The 18,670-nt window shown below is 40.1% G+C and overlaps 1 protein-coding gene across 1 annotated transcript in view; it reads right to left on the bottom strand.

Annotated features, from left to right (window-relative positions):
• RASGEF1A (RasGEF domain family member 1A) overlaps nt 1–15,187 on the bottom strand; it is a 144,634-nt gene extending 129,447 nt beyond the window's left edge. Inside the window, exon 1 of the mRNA XM_071749326.1 lies at nt 14,595–15,187. The gene's annotated coding sequence lies outside the window, so the exon portion shown is untranslated. The remainder of the gene's footprint in view (nt 1–14,594) is intronic.
• Nucleotides 15,188–18,670: the final 3,483 nt, after the last annotated feature.

The following is an 18,670-nucleotide window of genomic DNA, read 5'->3' as shown; positions in this document are numbered from 1 at the left end:
ATCAAAGACACCCCCTGGAAACAGTATTTAGTGCAGAGGTAAAAAGAAATTCTAAGTAGAAAGCCTTAAGCCTTACTCTCTTTCCAGATAACAGTAGTCTGTTTTAGCTAAATGGAAAGCATCTTTTTTTGATATCAAAGAGGGAAAAAGCTTAAAGAATATACTCATTTTACCTGCTGTAGCAATCTTCTCTACAATTTTATCAGGACTTCAGCATCCTCCTCAGGTAGGAATGGACAGTGGAGTGGAAATGCAGAACTGCAGCAATCTGAAATGTTGGCTGCCAGCTGCCATGGGAGTGCACTTCTGCTGAACAGGTTTTGACATGGTGCTAGTTAGGAGTTTGGAAGAAAGCCATTTTTGGAGCTATTGTAATACCCACGTGGAGTGGAAAGTCAATTCAGTGTTACTGCTTTGCTAAGGAGATAACACGTGAATTCAAAATAAACCTTCAGCTGGCCAAGTTTTTTGGCTGGTGGTTTTTGTGTTGGGGTTTTTTGTGGCTTTTTTTTTTAGCAAGTGTCTGTACACACACGCTGTGATTGTATTTAAATAGATCCATAAATTCTTTGCTTATTATATGGCATTGGCAAACTTCATCTGTCTTATTTGGATGATAGAAAGCTGAGCAAATGCTTAGGTGTTGAGAATAACTAACAGTCAGTTCATGGTAACCATGATAACAGATCATGCCCCAGACTTTTCCTGTCCCTTTGAGATATGGTCTTAGTTTTTATCCTTAAGATGTGGCCATATTTGAAATTAATAATTTTGACTGAAATCTGAATTGCCTTGAAGGAAGTGTGAAGATGGAAGTGACTGCAGAGTTGCAAACTGTTATTGCTATTATACATCAACTAAAATTCAGTGTTGCTCCATAGAAAGAAAATCTGCCAAAGTTAAATATTTCATCCAGTGGACTATCTGTAGTATATTAAAGAAATGCATATAAAGAAAACAAACAAACAAAAAACCAAAACCATGAAGCAGAAATGTTCGTGTGTTGAAGTCTGCCTAATTTAGCCTTCCTAAACCTTTACATTTTAAAGGAACCAACAGATCTATCATTAATTTTTGGATGATGTACAGAACATTCTCTCCCCCTTTCCATCTGTCTCAAAAGATTATCTTTTTCCTTGCTTTTTTTTTTTTCCCTTCAGAGTAAAAATGCTAAGTAATCTGAAGTAATGAATTGTATTTATAGTCCCAGAGTTGTCTCCCTGAAAGAAGCATTAATCAGTGTGCACCTTTTAAAGAATGTAGCAATTGTGTGATGCTTTTCTCAGGCATGAAAGATATCAAGATAATATCAAATTTAGAGGCTCTTGATATAGCCATATCCTCTTAAAAAAAATCTTTGTTATTATGTAATGAGAAGTATGCAATAAGGAAAAACAAAAGTGGTGGATTTATGTTAGGTACTAAGGTAGTAGAAGGCACATATTTTAGGGGAAAACAAGTTAAGAAAAAGCTGTTAGACTGTCCCCATCTCCTGGCAATCACATCATTTGTGTGAAGTCTGTGCTGCTGTTTGTTAATATGGTTGCTATGGCAACTGAAAACCTACATCTCTTCGAGGTAAATCAGAAGTGTGTTGAGGGTGAAAACATCAGAAAAGACTTAAAACACAGAGAACCACATGCTTTGCCTCTTCCTTTTCACAATAGATAATGACTTCAAGCCTTTCTCTTAATTTGCTGTCCCACTCAGACACTGGGGGAAGTAATTGTGGGTACTGAGTGGAAAAATGGGAAACCCACTTGGGGACAGGGAGACAGGGAGGAGACAACCTGCTGGCCTGCCAGCAAGTTCTTCAACAGATGGTACCAGGTCTCAGAAGAGTCTAATTGGCTTATGATAACCAATGCACATGCTACAAGTGCTTAGATAAAGCCAGCAAACACACATTAGCTTGATGACTTGATTTTGTAGCTGTGCTTTTCAAGAAAAATCCAGGCAAATCTGTCCCACCCAATGTGAAGCTGCCAGGTCTAGGAGCCTGCAATCCTTTGCTGGAGTCCCAGTACAACACCTGAAGATGAGCCTGAGCACAGAACTGCTGCATCAGATGGCAAAAGGAAATTATCCTGTGGAGAATGACTTTCAGAGCCTCACTGGGGTCTTGTAGTCACTGTTAGCACACTGTGAGCAGGTCCACAGGAGCTGCTTTTGTTGAAGGACACGATGAGATTGCAGAGAGGGGAGATAATAGACCAGGAAGCCACAGAGTATTATTTGTTGAGCATGATACTGAAACAGAACTCTGCAAATCCTTATTCAGTTCCACAGTTCCTTGTAGGGTTAGGCACAGATTCACACATCTTTTACAACAATAGCTGATGGCTCGTGGGATGGGATTATTTGTGACTCTCCAGGGCCTGGTCAGCAGACTATATGACAAGTAATACTCTCAATTTTGTGCTGTGTTGCTGTTTACAAGTTGTTTTGAATTTGAACTTTGTTTTTCCAGCTGCTATCATGTTAGAAAGCTAGAAAAAATATGAGTATTTATCAATTAGCTGCACAGTTCTTAAATTATTTCTTGTATGAAATCATGAGTTTTGCAGTTAAAAACTTTTGTGGGTCTGTCTTGTGGAAAGAAAGGGTGTGCAAATAGTTTATCTGAACTATTTATATGTTGGGAGAAGAAGCAATCTCCAGCAACCAATAAAGTGGCACCCTCTGTCTCCAGATTAACAAGCAGCTAGAGTTTGATTAAAATTCATATTGGATCCAGCAAGTCAGAGAGCTCTTACCTAGCACAACCCATAAAATTAATCAGCCACAAAATTCCCCATGCAGATTGGCAAGCTCTTCATCCAGGAAGTTTGAGAAAAGAAGCACAACTGGAGCTTCAGATCCCCAGCACGTGAGAGCAATGTGCTTCCCAGCAGCTTGTTACAAACCAGCATCCACATTAGCAGCTCCTTGCTTGTTAAGAAGCCAGATGTGCAATACATCCACATAGAAATGATGAAGCTCTTCCTGGGAGTGCTCCTTGGCTGCACAAACCAGTTATGGTGCCCCTGGCCACTTCAAGTCCCCTCTAGAAATAAATATTCCTTTCTGGTGTCACAGATGCTATTTGGAGGGGGTTTAAGCCTGCAGAAAATGTTTGCTGTCATCATATGAATGCACTGGCAGAGCACAGGCTCGTTGTACCACCCCTGAAGAGCCCTAAGGAACATAATATGATTAATCATTTGGGTTTTAAGTTGGATGCTAAAAGCTCTAAAGCTACAGCAGGACAGGCTAAATGAGTTTGTCCTTAACTCTGTATCCCAGCAGAGACCTGGCTGGTAAAAATTTCCTAGTCAGTGATCATATGAAAAGAAGGTTTGAAAGTTTAGTTGCAAAAAGCCAAATCTTCTAGAAGAACTTTTGGTGTAGTTATCCCATTAGTGCTTCCCACATGGTTGTTCATAAACCTCCTTCTGATGTGCTGTAGAAGGTGAGCAGAATGAAGGAGTAAATATTCCTTGCAGCTCCAAGTCCTTACAACAGTATTAAAAATCTCCAGGCCAGTAGCCCAGGCTCTTGTTTTCCATCCATTTCGTTTATAAATCATGAACCTGCATGAATGTTGGATGGGCTGGGGAAAATAATTTATAGACTTTTATACTGGATAGGGTTTTCTGTTGCTGCTTTCAGTGATGCTGAAGGAGTAGGGCAAATTTTTTGTCCACGTCTGTGATAGGCTCAGGGTGCATTATTTCATGCTGAGCTTCTGGCCTATGTCTGTAAACCAACAACATCCTAAATTGCACTAATTGGCCTGCTCCCCAGGTACACAGGGAAATTCCATCCTGGAGTTATTAAAATCTGATTTATAACCTTCTTGGCAGTTTCCAAGACCCTTACACATGGCTGCAGTCCCTAGAAGGGCTTTGCTGCACTGCTTGGGCAGTAGATGCTTCTCTGGAGTGCAAGCAGCAAGATCTCCCTCAGACCCCCAACCCTCTGGAGAGGGATCCACAGGGGATGTGATGGTAGTGAGGGTGGGCAGTGTGCTGCAGTTCAGAATGGTACAAGCTTATTATAAAATATTTTGAATTAGTCCTGCAATACTGAGAAGGGAGTAATGACAATTGTTTTCTGTGGTGCCTCTTTTCACATTTGTCCAATCTAGCCCTTTGGTCAGGTGATCCCTTAAGTCAAGGACAGTTCATTCATCACTAGAAAACTCTCTGTTTCCTTCTCCCCAGAGTTTACTTTCAGAGATGCTGAATTGTCAGACAGATGGTTAGAATCAGGTTCAGAAAATTATTGTTCAAGATCAGCATCACCAATGTATTTTGAGTGGTTTGAATTAAAGTAGGCTGTGGCTTCTTGTGTTTGTATTTTTTCCTTTTCTTCCTTCTCCACCCCAAAAACAAACAAACAAACAAAAAAATAATGCAATGTTGTCTGGACATTTAATTCAGAAATAATTTCTAGTAGATAATTAAGTCTTATACTGAATGCCCTTCACGTAAACAGTATAATCATTTGTGTAAATAATGCTGCATGTTTTGACTGAAAACAGTTTGGTCCTCATAGTTAATTTATAAGTTCTCATTTGTGCTCAGGCTTCAGATGAGTTTTACCAGACATTGGCAAGAGGAAGGAAGTACCCACTGTGCAAGTTTGTGGTCCATCCTTGGTGACTCCTAACAAGATATATCACTGCTCTCAAGAATTCTTGATTAAAAATCACTCCTCTTTTTGGTCTGGTCAGCAGAACATTGAATCTAATTTTATACCAAAGCTGACCTAATTTTAGGGAACTAAGCTCCTGTGAGGCCTTCATTACTCCCTACCCTATTTTCTGTCAGCCCCTCTTACAGGGGAATATCTGAGGCTTGTCTTAGAGTCTAAAAACCTTAACCAAAGGCAACACTTTCAGCTGTTTTCATGTAGGCTCTTCTTGCTTTCATGAGATGTCCCCTGCTGTAACCTTTTCTTCAAGGTTTTGTTTAGGCAGCAGTTATTGTAGTTGTTTGCTGCTTGTGGTCACAGTAAGGGATGGAGCCCAACAAGAAATCCAATTATCTGAATTCCTTTCAATCAAATACATTTCCCAGTCATTCTTTTTTTTTTTTTTTTTTGAATGTCCATATTCAAGCCTGCTTGAGGATCTCTCATTATGATATGAAACTGTAGACCTATAAACAATAAATAAATTGCATCAGAGCTACCTAAACAAATGGTTCCTAGGAAAGGCAACCAATTTAAGCCACTTACATCCTTATTTGTGGAACAGACATTTCTACAAATAAGGTTTATCTTCAACCATTTTTCCTGGATCAGAGACAACCCCTTAATTTTACTTTTTTTTTTTTAACAGTGATGTTTCTTACAGAGCTGAAGGAAAGGGAGTGTTCTTTCAGGAAAACTAAGCCCTTGCCTTCTTCACCATGCCTGCTTCCCTCTGACACTGAAATACCAGTGTTCTGCTAGTGCCTACCCACTCTTCCCATTTTAAGGTACCCAAGTCGTTGCTGTGGAATAGTATCCAGTGTCTGTGGTACGCTGTGATTAGGGGATGATGAACTGGTGGCTTCCTGGAAAGGAGAAAAATTGATCTTCAGAACTCCCCATCTCTTCTAAAAGGCCTCCTGACAATCTGAGAACTGACAGGCATGAGCACTGTTAAAATTCATGCAGCTCGGAAAAGAGCCCCATTGGATTGTCCATTTAAGCACATTTTTTAGTCTGGAAGCTTTCACTCTAGTTACAAATATATTGATTTTTTAAAAAAATAAATTATTGACCTTTAAAATCCTGGATTCAGCTGCTGCCTGGCTTATTGGAGGCATTTGGTGCATTTGGCAAGAGGTGGGTGTTGAAAGCATTTACTTGATGTATTTCCATGAAATATAATTACACAGGACTAACTGCAGATGACTGAGATCTCACTTACAAACATTGGTCTGTGTTCCAGAGTGGGGCACTTTAAACTTTATTTTCTCATTTTTTCCACCAGAGTAGGGCACTTTAAACTTTATTTTCTCATTTCTTCCCCCCATCTCTGTGACAAACCTCACACCATCTGCAATTTTAGGAAGTTGGTGTTTTCTTGTGGGCCTCTCCTCCATGTGGTCTCATAAGTAAGTAATAACTTTTAATAAAGTTAGTAATAACTTTTTAAAATTAATATTAATCCCTGCCTTCTAAGCAGTTAGTGCTCACAGAAATGTGTGTGACTGCAGGTTTCTGACTGAGGGCTGAATATATGAGTTACTAATTGTTGTATTTACCAGAGAAGGACTGGGCTATTTCTGCAGTATCTTGTATTTACATTTGCACCTCAGAAAATAAATTGTTTCCTAAGTTCAAGTAGATGAACAATTTTCTGGCTGTCAAAGCATATCAAGAAGCAGCATATGAATAGGATATTAGGTACTGTGAGTTAACATGGAAGAGCTGAGAATAAAACCAATGCTGTTATTTAGCAACTGCAGATTGATGATAGATTAAATAATACATATTTGGTTGTTTTCTATTGATTTTACTTGTGGTTTTCCTTGCTTAAAATGCTCTGTTAACATTGCAGATTTTCCTATCCTCAGCAAGTTAACTGAGAAGGCTCAGCACTGGTATAGCTAATATCTTCAGGGAAAGGAAGTTGTCATGTTTTAGCATGGCTCTGATTCCCAGCAGGTGAAAAATCAAATCTCTGTTTAGTTCTACATCTTCCAATTTTTATACTGGTGATATAAGAGCACCCACATTTCTTCTCTCATTCTTCAGCAGACTACAGATTTCTACTATTCCAGTATTTTTTAGGAGATGCTTCCCCCATGATCTTTGTATTTTAGTGGTTGTTCCTCTGTTCTGTCTTCTTTGTTGCACCTCACAAAATCCACTGTCCCAAACCTCCACCATCTACAAGACAATTCTCCTTTTGCATGCCCACTCTCGTGTACCAGCAGTGTAGATTCTGCTCTCTTGGCAATTTATAGATGCTGAACTATCCAACAGAAGGTTCAGAATTTATGTTTCCTGTTCTTCTGCCACAGAGAAAATTCATTTGTGTAGTGCCTCAGGATTTTGACTGGCAAGACTATGAAAGATTTTGAATTGATTTTGAATTTATTTTGTCTTATACTGTAAACCCATGTCAGAGTGACACCCATCTTTTGCTCTGGTATCTCTTTACCACCACCAGCCCCAGTTCCCACACCCCCAGCAGGCATTAGTCCTGCTGCCACTGCACAAGGACTTGGAGCCTTCTTGGAAGACTTGGATCTAAAGGCCACCAACACCCCCAGTATGGACCACAGTACAGCCCTGGGACTGAGGGAGATGACATCTGTAACATCACATAGACATTCTGTTTGCCACTTTAACTCATTCCATTTGTATTTGTTTTCTTTCTGGTATATTCATTTGTGTCTTAATCCTTATTCTTGACTTATTCTTCCCTAAATCCATTATAAATATGGGAACTATTGGGACTACAGGAGGGGAGCAAATACTTTTTCATTTCTTTTCCATTTTTTCTTCCCTCTTACTTCTTTCCTTTATTTCCCATTGTGTGCCCAATCCTTCCCTTTCTCCCTCAGCTGTCTTCATTTTATTCATTACCAGAAGCACTGCTGCAAGCAGATTTTTCAGATGGTGGCAAGGACTGCAGGGAATGGCTGAGGCAACTGAAGAGTTTGCTCTGTCAGTAAATCCTACCCTCATCTTGCAAAGGGATATTGTCTCTCCAGGTCCTGTTCTCTCTCACTGCATAAAATCCATCCTTTTGTTTCTTGAATCCTTTATGGTATGTATGAATTTGGCTGTGAACTTTACACACTCCTTTTGCAAAAAAGTGCCCAGTGTTAACATTTACATTTACCTTTTCAGGTGCTGCACTGATAATCTTTTGATTAATGTTAAACCTAGCAGCTTTTCCTCTTCCCCATTGTGGTATCTAGGAACAGTATGCTGAATAAAAAGCATGTTATTCAGGCAGGGAAAAAAAAAAAAACCTAATAATGTGATGATGTTGCAGTTCTCCTGAGACTTCTGGAATTATTAATAACCTTTTTTTTTAACAACAAATGGGGGAAGTGTGCCTGTCATCTGTGTTGAATCCTAGCTCATGATCTTTAATCTCTTTGCCTTTCTTTTTTGAGTTGTTTTTAGGGTCCTGTAAGAATAGCATTTTGAGATTAAATTGATGGGCTTAAAGAGTGATGTGCTGCAAGGCTGCAGGTTAGCAGGGTTGAGTTATGGGGAGAAGGAGCAAAAGGGAATGAACTCACTCTGTTGGGATCAGCACTTACAAGGTTACAAGAGTTACAAAAGTTACAATACACTTGCAGCCTCTATTGTAATTTTCAATTTGAAAACTAGTCTGATAACAATGGACTTATCTGTACAGGATACCAGGCTTGACACAGGTAAAATTGGCTGAAATTACAGGGTTACTGCAGTATGCTGGAAGTCAGACTCAATTATTCAGTTGTCCCACTTGGCTTTAGTATCTATGGATCTTTCTGTTTGTTTTTTGTTTTGTTTTGTTTTCTTTTAATATTTATTTTTTTCATCAAACTTCATTGCAATCACAAATATCCAACTTAATTATTTCCAGCCCCTGAGGTTTCAAACCCATTAAACAGCAGAGAGCCTCAGTAATTGTTTTATTACTAAAACTGAAAGTGTAATAATATGAGTGGTAACAGAGGGCAGTGAGCAAAATGAGGAGAAAAATATGAAAGCATAAACAGCATCATTAAAGCTGTTTCCAAAAAAGATAATCATGGCTGTCAGGCTAATATTTCAGACCACAGATAACAGTTTTAATCTACTCTTTCTTCCATTTCCCTGGTGAAGACACTAGCTGTAGGATTATTTGGGTTTTGTACAACTGCCTGGCTTTCTGTATTGTTTTGTTTAATATCTCTGGTAGCAAAGAGGTTGTCTTTTTTTTTTTTTTTTTTTTTTTTTAACCCTGATATTTGTGTCCCTTCCCAGTTGTGTCCAGTGCAAGGGCAGCAGGTGGGGTACCCAGGGTTCTTGGTGCCTCCTGGTGGCCCGTGGCATTGCTGACCCCAAGGATGCAACATCAGCTGGGTCCTGGCAAAGAAGGGCTTGAGTGTTTTATGACCTTAACTGGAGTTTTATGGGATAATTTCCACTTCACTATAAGTTCTGTGTAGCAGACATGATACAGTGGTGATGTAAAGCTGTGAGGATGGGGTTGTAAGCAAGGCAGTGGGTGCTTTAGGAGATGAAGAAAGGCTGGTGTGCTTCAAGCTTCCATGTTCCTTTCTATTTAAGTGAGGATGGCTACTTAAATGTGTTATTTCTGCATAAAACCTTGCCTCAGAGGTGATAAGATGTGGTTTATATAGTTGATGGTGTGTTTCTCTTTTGGGAGTGTTGGTTTTGGCTTTTTTTTTTATATTTGGCAACTGGGACTTTTATGGTGTCACATGTGTTTATACATTGCATTGCTTCAAATGATTTTGGGGTGTTTTATTTTTTTTTTAATGTCATGACAGGCCTTGTAGTGTTCAGTACCTAGAGAAAACTTGAGTCTTTCAGTTGCTAAAGATAGAAGAAAGTCTGTAAGAGAGTTATGCATCTTATTTGCTACTCCCACTGGATGTTTTGTTTGTACCCTTGTACATATTGATCCATTGGTTTTACCCTATAAAATTACCTTATTATATTATTTATTATTATATTATTATCCATTACCTTTTACCCTATCTCTGCAGTGTGCAAATTCATCCTTTACTGTATGGTTTCAAGTACTGTGCAGCTGCAGGCTCCAAGCTTCCTCATAAATCAACAATCCTTATAATAGTTTTAGTAATACCTGTTCCTAGATAGCTTTTATTCTGGCTTCTTGCTTCACCCTGTGGATCGTGGTATTGTGCTCTGTGCAACCTACAAATCACTTGACTGGTACACATTTTGCCAAATGTTGCCCAGCATTTCTTGTGCCCTAAGGAATAAGAACATTTTTCTTATTATGTGCTTGGGAATGGGAAAGGTTATGTGCATGGGAAAGGTTGGGAAAGACACAGGGAAAACCAGGAAGAAGTGGCTATGGAGAGGTTGTTGAGTATTACAAAAAATTCAGACTATGACCAAGATGAATTTCAGATGTGACATTCCCTGGAACTGCTCTTGGAAGTGTTTCCCTTTGAGCTGTTGAGAGTTTATTCACATTGATTGTCTTTAACACAGCATTGCTAAACTAACCAATAACTCAGGAAAGAAAATGCCTCAAAACCTAAGAATCCATGCCTAGCATACTTAGTTTCCCCATCATTTTGGCAATTTGAATTACAATCAGGGGAAAACAAGCAAGAAGATATTGAGTGAAAAGACTTTGCACATGTTATTGAATTGAATGAGAAGAAAAAAAGTATTTTTCTGTTGTTTCATTTGTTGAAAGACACCAGATTTCCCAAGTCCAAATGATGACAAAGCTCTAAAGTGTATGGAAAAAGCATTTTTTGCTTGAGAACTAAAATGGTGCCTTGGAAACTGCATCTGGGAGGAAATAGAGCACTGGTTGGAATAAGTAACTAAATAATATAGATTTTAATGGAAAAATAATTAGTCCTAACAGTTAAATAGAAACTGAAAGAAGGGTCTTTTAAAACCCAGTTATGAATGAAATGGAATTATTGCTTTGTATTCATATTGGGTTCTGCTATTACTTTCCTACATGTATCCTGAGATACACTGGATATTTCTTACCTACTCCCTTGGAGTTCAGGGTGGATTTGGTCTTCACTGCTATAGGTGGTCAAAGGTTCAAATTCTATAGGACTGCAAGTGCTCCAAAAGTGTGGTCAAGTGTGCTGATGAACACAATAATTGAAGGCAAAGAAAACACTACCACTCCAACAAATTAATTTGTCCTTAATTTACAGAATCTTTGAAACCAAAACTTCCTTACTCCCAGAAAAGAAAAATGCTCTCATCAAAAGGCAGTGTCTAATCATAAGGGTTGGATGCCTGTTTTGTAGAGTATAGATGCCTTACTTTTATCCCTGTGAACATCCTCAACATTAGAGTAGGATTAGATTTAATTGGGGAGACTGTGTTACAAGAAATTCCTGAGAGGCAATTACAGCAAGTGTCAGAAATGCTCCCTGTTCTCAGATTGGTTCCTGTATACACTTCAACTTAAAACACCATTTTAATGATGAGTAATTGCATTGTTCAAAATTTTACCTTTCCATACTCTTTGTTTACCTTTCAAGAAAGTACTTTGAAGTGAGGAGGGGGTAATGTTGACCATTAAACACAGCTATAGCTGCTTGAGTTTCAGTGACATTAACAGTGAACCCTAAAAGTGGCAAAATGTTCTTGTTGCAATGGAGAGTGAAGTTTACTCCTCTTTGTGTGCCTATATGAGGGAGAGGATAGTTTATTGAGTAGCAGGGATGACTTTGGTACCTTTCTAGAAACTGTCATCAAGAGATAGTGTGTTCCTGAGGTGTAAAACCTTGTTGATTTGCTTGGAATTCTTCATCTTCAGATAGGGTGTTAGTTTCAAATTAAATCTACAGAAAGAAGTGAGAGCTGAAGTAAAGAAGTTTCTATTGAAGCTGATTTTTTGAGCTGAGGAACTTGGCTGATGCCTTTTCCAAATGACATCAGTTATCAGACTAACCACAGCAAAGCTCCCACCTCTCCTCTCCAAAGCTTCCACCTCTCCTTCAGTTTGTGGAGTTGAATTTCCAAGAGGTTCATGCAAGTCAGAGCTGAGGGGATGCCTGGCCACCCAGGAGAGCAGCTGCCAGTCTCCAGCTAGCTGGTTTGTGGCTGCTTTTATCCTTTTAGTGTCAATTACAGCTCCAGAGTTGAACATCTCTGTCCCCCAGGGATGTTTTTCAGTGTAGCAGCCATGTGTCTTCTGTCCCTGGAAGCTGTGGTTACGTTGATCATGGATTTTCTCCTGGGAGTAGGATGGGTAGGACAGGAGGTAGCACTGCACTAGTAGTGTGACAGATTTCCCTCCTTCTGTCCTCAAAGCTCATCAGTAAATGTATTACCCAAGACCCTGATCATAGCTAAATAGCATTGGAAGAGTTGGTTTGTTAATTTTAGTGAAATTATAACACCAGAAAGCTTCACAGAAGGGTCAGCAATAACCCCATACAATCCCCACACAAGTCTTATCACCTGGACAGCAGCCAGACCGTATTTTCAACAGTGATTTAAATGCCATACTTTTCCTTAATAATTCATGTTGCAACAAAGAAACCTCAAATTAAATGTGTTTATGCTCTGCAAACACCTCCTTGCACATGTGCTGACTTTCAGCTGCTTTCTGCAGTCTTTGACTTCTGTAATTAGGACAACTGGCAAGCCCAGCTAATGAGATTAAACTGACTGGTCCACAAGTCTAAGATGCCATTTAACTCAGGGGTTTAATTTGCTCAGAATGGGGCAGCACAATATAGGGTTTGCATGTGTGATTGATGTAACTTGATTTTTTTTTTTTCCCCACTCTTGTTGCCAAGCTACAGTAAACTGTTATCACAGCAGATCATCTGCCTTTTAATGGAGGAATATTCCACTTGAAAAGAGCCATACTGATGAAAACTGACAATGTACTGATGTGTCTGAAGAGAGGACAATAAAACAAAAAAACCCAAACCCAACTTACAAACAGGGTAATTTTGTATTCTAGACATTAGCTAGACAGGCTCAAAAATAGCTGTTCAGACTCCAGAGACCATGACATGTACTACAGTAGCAAGTGACTAAGAGCTTGCATACAATAAATAGCTGCTAATTTATAAGCAAGTTGCATCAGGTGCTTAAAGACAGAACAGAAAGAACCATGCTCATCTCTTGTCTGAATTGCACTTTTAGAGTTACTTTCCCTGGAAATCCTGCTACCCTTGCAGTCAGGTATTGCTACTCAATGCTAAGAAAAAAAGGTAAATTACAAATAAATGTACTGAAGTCTCTGCAGTTGTCCAGATGATTAGAAGTTGTCTTAAAGCATATGCTGGTAAATGCTTTCCACTTTTAGTGAGGGGAATAATTTACCATATTCTGATGGAATATGAGGTAGAATCCGTGCTGACATGTCAAGCTTTTGTCCTGCCTCTTCCTGGAGATCTGTACCTAAGGCCTTTAAGTTCTCTGGTATCAGCATCTCTGTTCCCCTAATCTTTTTAAAAGATTCCATGGAGGGGCAGTAACTAAGGGCAGTGTTTATTAATACCATCTTTGAGTTCATTCCAAAAATATTGATGTTGTGTCAACAAACCAGGGGGCGCTTGGTGGCTGCCTGGTGTCCTGTGTTAACTGCTGATACCTGTTGGGTCCTCTCCAGAAATCTGATCAGTGTGGGACCTCTCATCTGTCTTTGAGTAGAAACTCCTTTTTCACAGCAGTGATGTCAGAGCATCCCAGAGCTCAGAGATCTTTGGGGGGATAAAAGTCTATTTTAAGAAACTGATTGCCAGTACCCAGGAGATCTGAACAAACAGGATGTGTAAGACAGTGCAAAAAAATACCATATAATATATAAGAAACAGTGGTACTTGTAATTGCAACACTTCCCACAGTATGGATAACACATAAAGCAATCATTTTCACTGCAGTTAGACCATTAAAGATCCAAAGGTAAGACTGTGTGACTCTGCAGTCTCTGGCCTGATTTGCAGTGTACAGATTCAGAAAAGCACCATGCTGGCTGCATTTTAAAGGTGTCACCCTCTGAAAAAGCCATTTGGTAAAAAGCATGGGCTTGACTGAAATGAAGCTGTAGATGTGCAGTGAAATCTTTTCATTAAAATCACAGCTAAAAACTGTCAATCAGCCCCAGCAGAAACCTCCTTAGATAACTCTGCTTGAAATAGTGTCCCACCTCCAGCAAATGGAAGGTGGGAATTTTGCCAGGATTTCAGAAGTGGGCGAAGAATCTTTTCCCTTTACTTGGAATTGCTGTGCCAGGGCCATGTACTGTCCTTGCAGAAACCCTCCTGCAACACTGAATTTTGGATTCACAGTAGAATCAAGCACAGGGAGGGGTGCAGCCAGAACAGTGCAGTGTTGCCTGTGCTTCAGCAGTCTTGTTCTGGTGGTTTCAATGAGCACTGCTTGTGCAAAGCCTGAAAATGGATTGTGTCTGTATCATCCTACCAGAATCCCTCAGTGGGAGGGGGAAGGACAGGGATGCATTTCTGTGGACTGTGGAATTTCAACTCGTTCAAGTGATTAAAAACAGCTGCCGTGGGAATGGATCTGCAGAGATTCCACCACAGTGGGATGTGATCCATTCCCAGAGGCAGACCACAAAAGCACACCTGATCATTTAGCATCATTGGGAATCTTCCTGGTTTCCCAGGAGCAGGTGGTAGTGCTGCTCCAAAAGTTACACCAGGAGAAAAAATGCAATCCCTGGGCTAGATTTTGCCCTGCTGCCTCTCCCCCCGGGGGTGTAGCTGGGTGGCAGGCAGAGGGTTAACCCCAGAATGACACAGTGGTGGCATCTCATGTCATCTCATGTCATGCCAGGTGGTCCCACACCCACCAGATGAGTTGCAGCTTGGAACCCTCAGCACCTCGGGCAGAAAAAAAAAAAAAAAAAAAAAAAAAAAAAAGAGAGAGAGAGAGACTTTTAAATCTCTTACCTTGGTGTGGTCCAGTGTAGCTTTTTTGTTGCTCTCCGTCCAGCAGCAGGAAAAGAGAACTGAATGCCAGGTTCCCGTGAGTCATCCTAAATGCCAGAGTGGGCTCCCTCCTTGCCCCGGCTGCCTCCGCTGTGTGACAGCTGCCGCCTGCCCGCGGAACCAGCGCGTCCCATTCCGCAGCCTGCGGCAGGGAGAGGGGGGAGGCGGCAGCGCCGGGGAGAGGAGGAGGGAGAGAAAGAAAAGCCGGGGGAGAGGGACCACAAGGCAGAGGAGAGGGGCAGGAATATACCATGTGGCTCCGGGCTCCCCTTCCCTGCCTGCTGCTCAGCCCTGCGAGAGCTGCCCGAAAGTTACTTTTTTAATAGGTGATGGAGTCGCTGATTTTACAGCCTCCCTGATCCTGCCCTCTTTGCAGTCTATGCCCAGAGGAATTTCTCAGCATTTTGGCGATTCAGGTTGTCGCTTTTGGAGGGTATCACTCTGAGGATCTCTCTTTGGGAGGCTGAGAACAGAATACATCGAGTGAAGGAGTCTGTCTGAGGTGAAAAGCAGCACTTGGTTTCTTGCAGCAATTTTATAGGCTGTTTGTCTGAGAGGAGGAAGGCAAGGGCAGGGAGTTAATTGTGGCATCAGAGGAAAAATAAAACAAAAAAAAAGATTCTGTATATCTGTATGTATATATATATTCTGTATATGACTATACATTCTTATATACGTATAGTCATATACAAGATTGCTGGGGAAGAAGACATTTTTTGGCTGCTCCTAACAGAAGGGAAGGTTATGATAATTTTGGGGCCCCTGGTTTATCATCCTTAGAGGTGTCTCTGCAGATCAGAAATGGTGCCAGAGACTGGAGGGATTCCTGAAATAATTTTCAAGAGAAAAAAAAAGAAAAAAAGCAAGCTGTTGTGTTAGATAATATTGCACTAAGTGGCAGAAATTTCTCTGGGGAAACAGTGGTGGTATCTAATCACCCTGAGCCTCCAAAGTACAGTTTAATCATTTTATTACCCTTGTAGGCTTGTGTTCATTTACATGTTTTAGGGTTTTTTTTAGGAAACTAGTACAGGTCAGCTTCACTGAAGTTTGTGATTGCTGTAAACACTTGGGTGTCACTGAAAAAGATGAAGAAGTGTTTAGGTTCCCACTGTTTGCTAACCTGTTCTTAGCCTCTATTAAAGGGTAAGGCAGGAAGGCTTTTGAAGGCTCTTTATTAAAATATATGTAGCAGGTTCTTAAGAAAAATCAAAAGCTCTACTGTTGCTGTGTAAAGCTATTTGATGTGCTGAATATTTGTCAAATTGATCTGCATCTAAAAAAGGGGATGTTTCATGTTCTATGTCCCTGTAGTGTGAGTGTGGTTGGATGGTCTTGATCCTGATTAACTGGCACAAAATTCCCAAAGAAAACCATGGAAGGAAATAAAAAGTAACAGCGTAAAGATGGATGAGCTAAAATACATATGGATTCTTGATTAGAAACCAATATATTTTAGTTTCACATCTACTCTAAATGATTACACTGGTTAAATATCCATTAGGTGTTCTGCCCATGCTTCCCTCTGCAGAGTACAGAATGTTTTCTTCCTTTCTCTTGTTGTTGGCCAGGGATGGCCCTGTGAGAATGAGATATGAGCTCTTCAGATCTTTTTTTGTTTTTTAAAATCTTTGATTTATTTATATATAATCCTGACTTTGCTAAAAGTACTAGGGGTTTACAAGGCTCACAATTCATAATGAAGCAGAACAGTATCTCATATTCAAGAGCTTATGAAGTGTTTCTTAGGCTGCTTGTAGGCAAAACCATGCTTTGTGGGCATTTTTTTTTTCTCTGCAAATTTGAACCACCACAGCAACTTTTTTTTTTTTTTAAATCCGTAAATTTCCACATGTAATGCAGCATCGTGCCATGAACTAAATACACCTGTGGGCCATGGGCTGCTGTAGACAGCAAGGAGCTTTCTCCTTCTGCCTGTGAGTCAACAGCAGGAAGAATATAAAAAAAATGTTTAATTTGAACTCCCTTTAGACATAAATTCATTAGGAGAAATAGGTCTATGGGACTATTGGATGGTGACCATGGAGAAATGCATCATCAGGAAAAAATGAATCATCTCTAAGGGTTCTATCCAGGATTCCTCCAGGTCTCTTAGAAGTCAACCAGAGTGATATATGAATTCAGGACTAGTTTTTTAGAACAATCAACTAAATATGGTTTAGTATGAGAGGAAAAGGACTTTTTGCCCAGGAGCTGTAACAAGGACTCTGCTTCAGACACCCTGCATAGTACTGGAGTTGTCCCTTTGGATTTTCTCCTATTGGGAAGACTCAGTGTGGACAGGTAACGCAGGGACAGGTCTCATTGACAGAGGGTGTCACAAAACAATCAAGCACATTGGTAAGTGACAGACAGCAGTGGATGAAGCTGGGTAAGAGGGCAGAGAGATACCCAGAGCTGTCTGAAGCCTGGTCTGAGGGTGTGCTGGGAGTTTGGAGTGCTGACCCTTAAGCACAAAAGGGCAGAAGCCCAACTGTGTAATAGAAAGATTCTCATGGTCAGACAAAACTACAGCTGGATTAATTATCTGCTGCTGAAGACTAATATTTTGTATGAGCATTCTCCTAAACTTGAATAATTCACTTAAAATGGGAATATAATGGAAATAATTCCCTTAGTAAAGGAATATAAGGGAAACAATTCTCTTATTAGTACATGAGAAATTAGACCCATTCCCCAATTATTCCCCTGCTGTCCACTTGGTGTTTGTATTATGTAGAGGATGCTCCATAACCCAATGAACTTGGTCTGCAGGTACGAACCTGAGTTACACGTTTTGAAGAGACCTTTAGTTAATTAAACTCATTTTTCATTCTTGCCAATATCACCTGGCAAAACAATAACCCACACGTAAATGTTTCTGCCCACATCACTGATATTTCTGTAGCCAGAAGCTGTCTGCTTATCCAGACATTTACTGATGGAGAAGAAAGGAAGCAGGTGGATATAATCAATTGGGGTTTTTTTAAAGCAATTCAAGTGGCTGTAATTGACATTCCTGCATGTCCAGAGAACCACACTCAGTAGATTGTTCTGCAGTACACTGGATTCTACCTTTCACATTTGTAGAAATGCCATGATATTGCCAACTCATGTTCCTATCACCAAGACATGAATATAAATATCAGTATGAACATGGAAAATGTTTTCAAAGTAGGAAGGGCTGAAATTTGATCCAAATGATATGTTAAAGATGAATAAATCCAGACTGGCTTGGAGGATTGCTTCTATTGCTTTGGCATGGAATGTGTGCATCAGAGTAGCAATGTGGAATAAATTCTACATTTGTGTGACTTGTCATTACACGAGCTGCAGGAGTGAGACTTTTTCTCTTGTCTGTTTATATTTTTACCCATGATTTTTGTAAAAGCACTCATGTAGCTCATGACAGGAGTGTTATTTTCTGGAGAGGTTGATTGACATCCTTCTTAGGGGCTGAGAGTGAGGGCTTGGATATGCCAGGATTTGGATATACCAATTGCCAGACTCATGGGAAGTCTTTGCTCTGGAGATAATGAGCAGGTAGAGAATTAAATCAATTTTTAAGCCAGAAGTTGGCAGGTTTGCACACAAGAAGTTGGGATGCAAGCACAGTTGTCTGTAGCTGCCATAAAGGCCAGGCAGCTGGGACATCTGTGTCACTGCAGGGTTCAGATGTAGTTCAGGCAAAACACAGGAGAGCATCTAGAAAAGGGAAGGTCCTTCTGCTCTGAATGTGGGACTGACTTTCTGTCCCATGCACAAAATAAACCCTGAGCATACACATGGAGTGAAGCCAGAGCTGGTTCTTTTCCTTATCAGCCAATGCAAGAAAATCACTGCATTGTAGAATCAGTTTGGACTGGTTAGTTTCATCTTTCAAGTAGCTGGGAACCTCCCAAAGAATTACCAAAATCTCTGGAAATCAGTGGTTTTCCTGAGTTCTTCTGAAATCATATTATCCAGGAAGTTATTTTTTATTTTATTTTAACTACTAATAACTACTCATTCAAGTTATTATTGCTTCTCGATTTCAT

Source organism: Heliangelus exortis, chromosome 7 (assembly GCF_036169615.1).
Source record: "Heliangelus exortis chromosome 7, bHelExo1.hap1, whole genome shotgun sequence".
Classification (NCBI taxonomy): domain Eukaryota; kingdom Metazoa; phylum Chordata; class Aves; order Apodiformes; family Trochilidae; genus Heliangelus; species Heliangelus exortis.
Note: the sequence above shows the minus strand (reverse complement) of the source record. Positions and strands in the feature narration are given on the sequence as shown.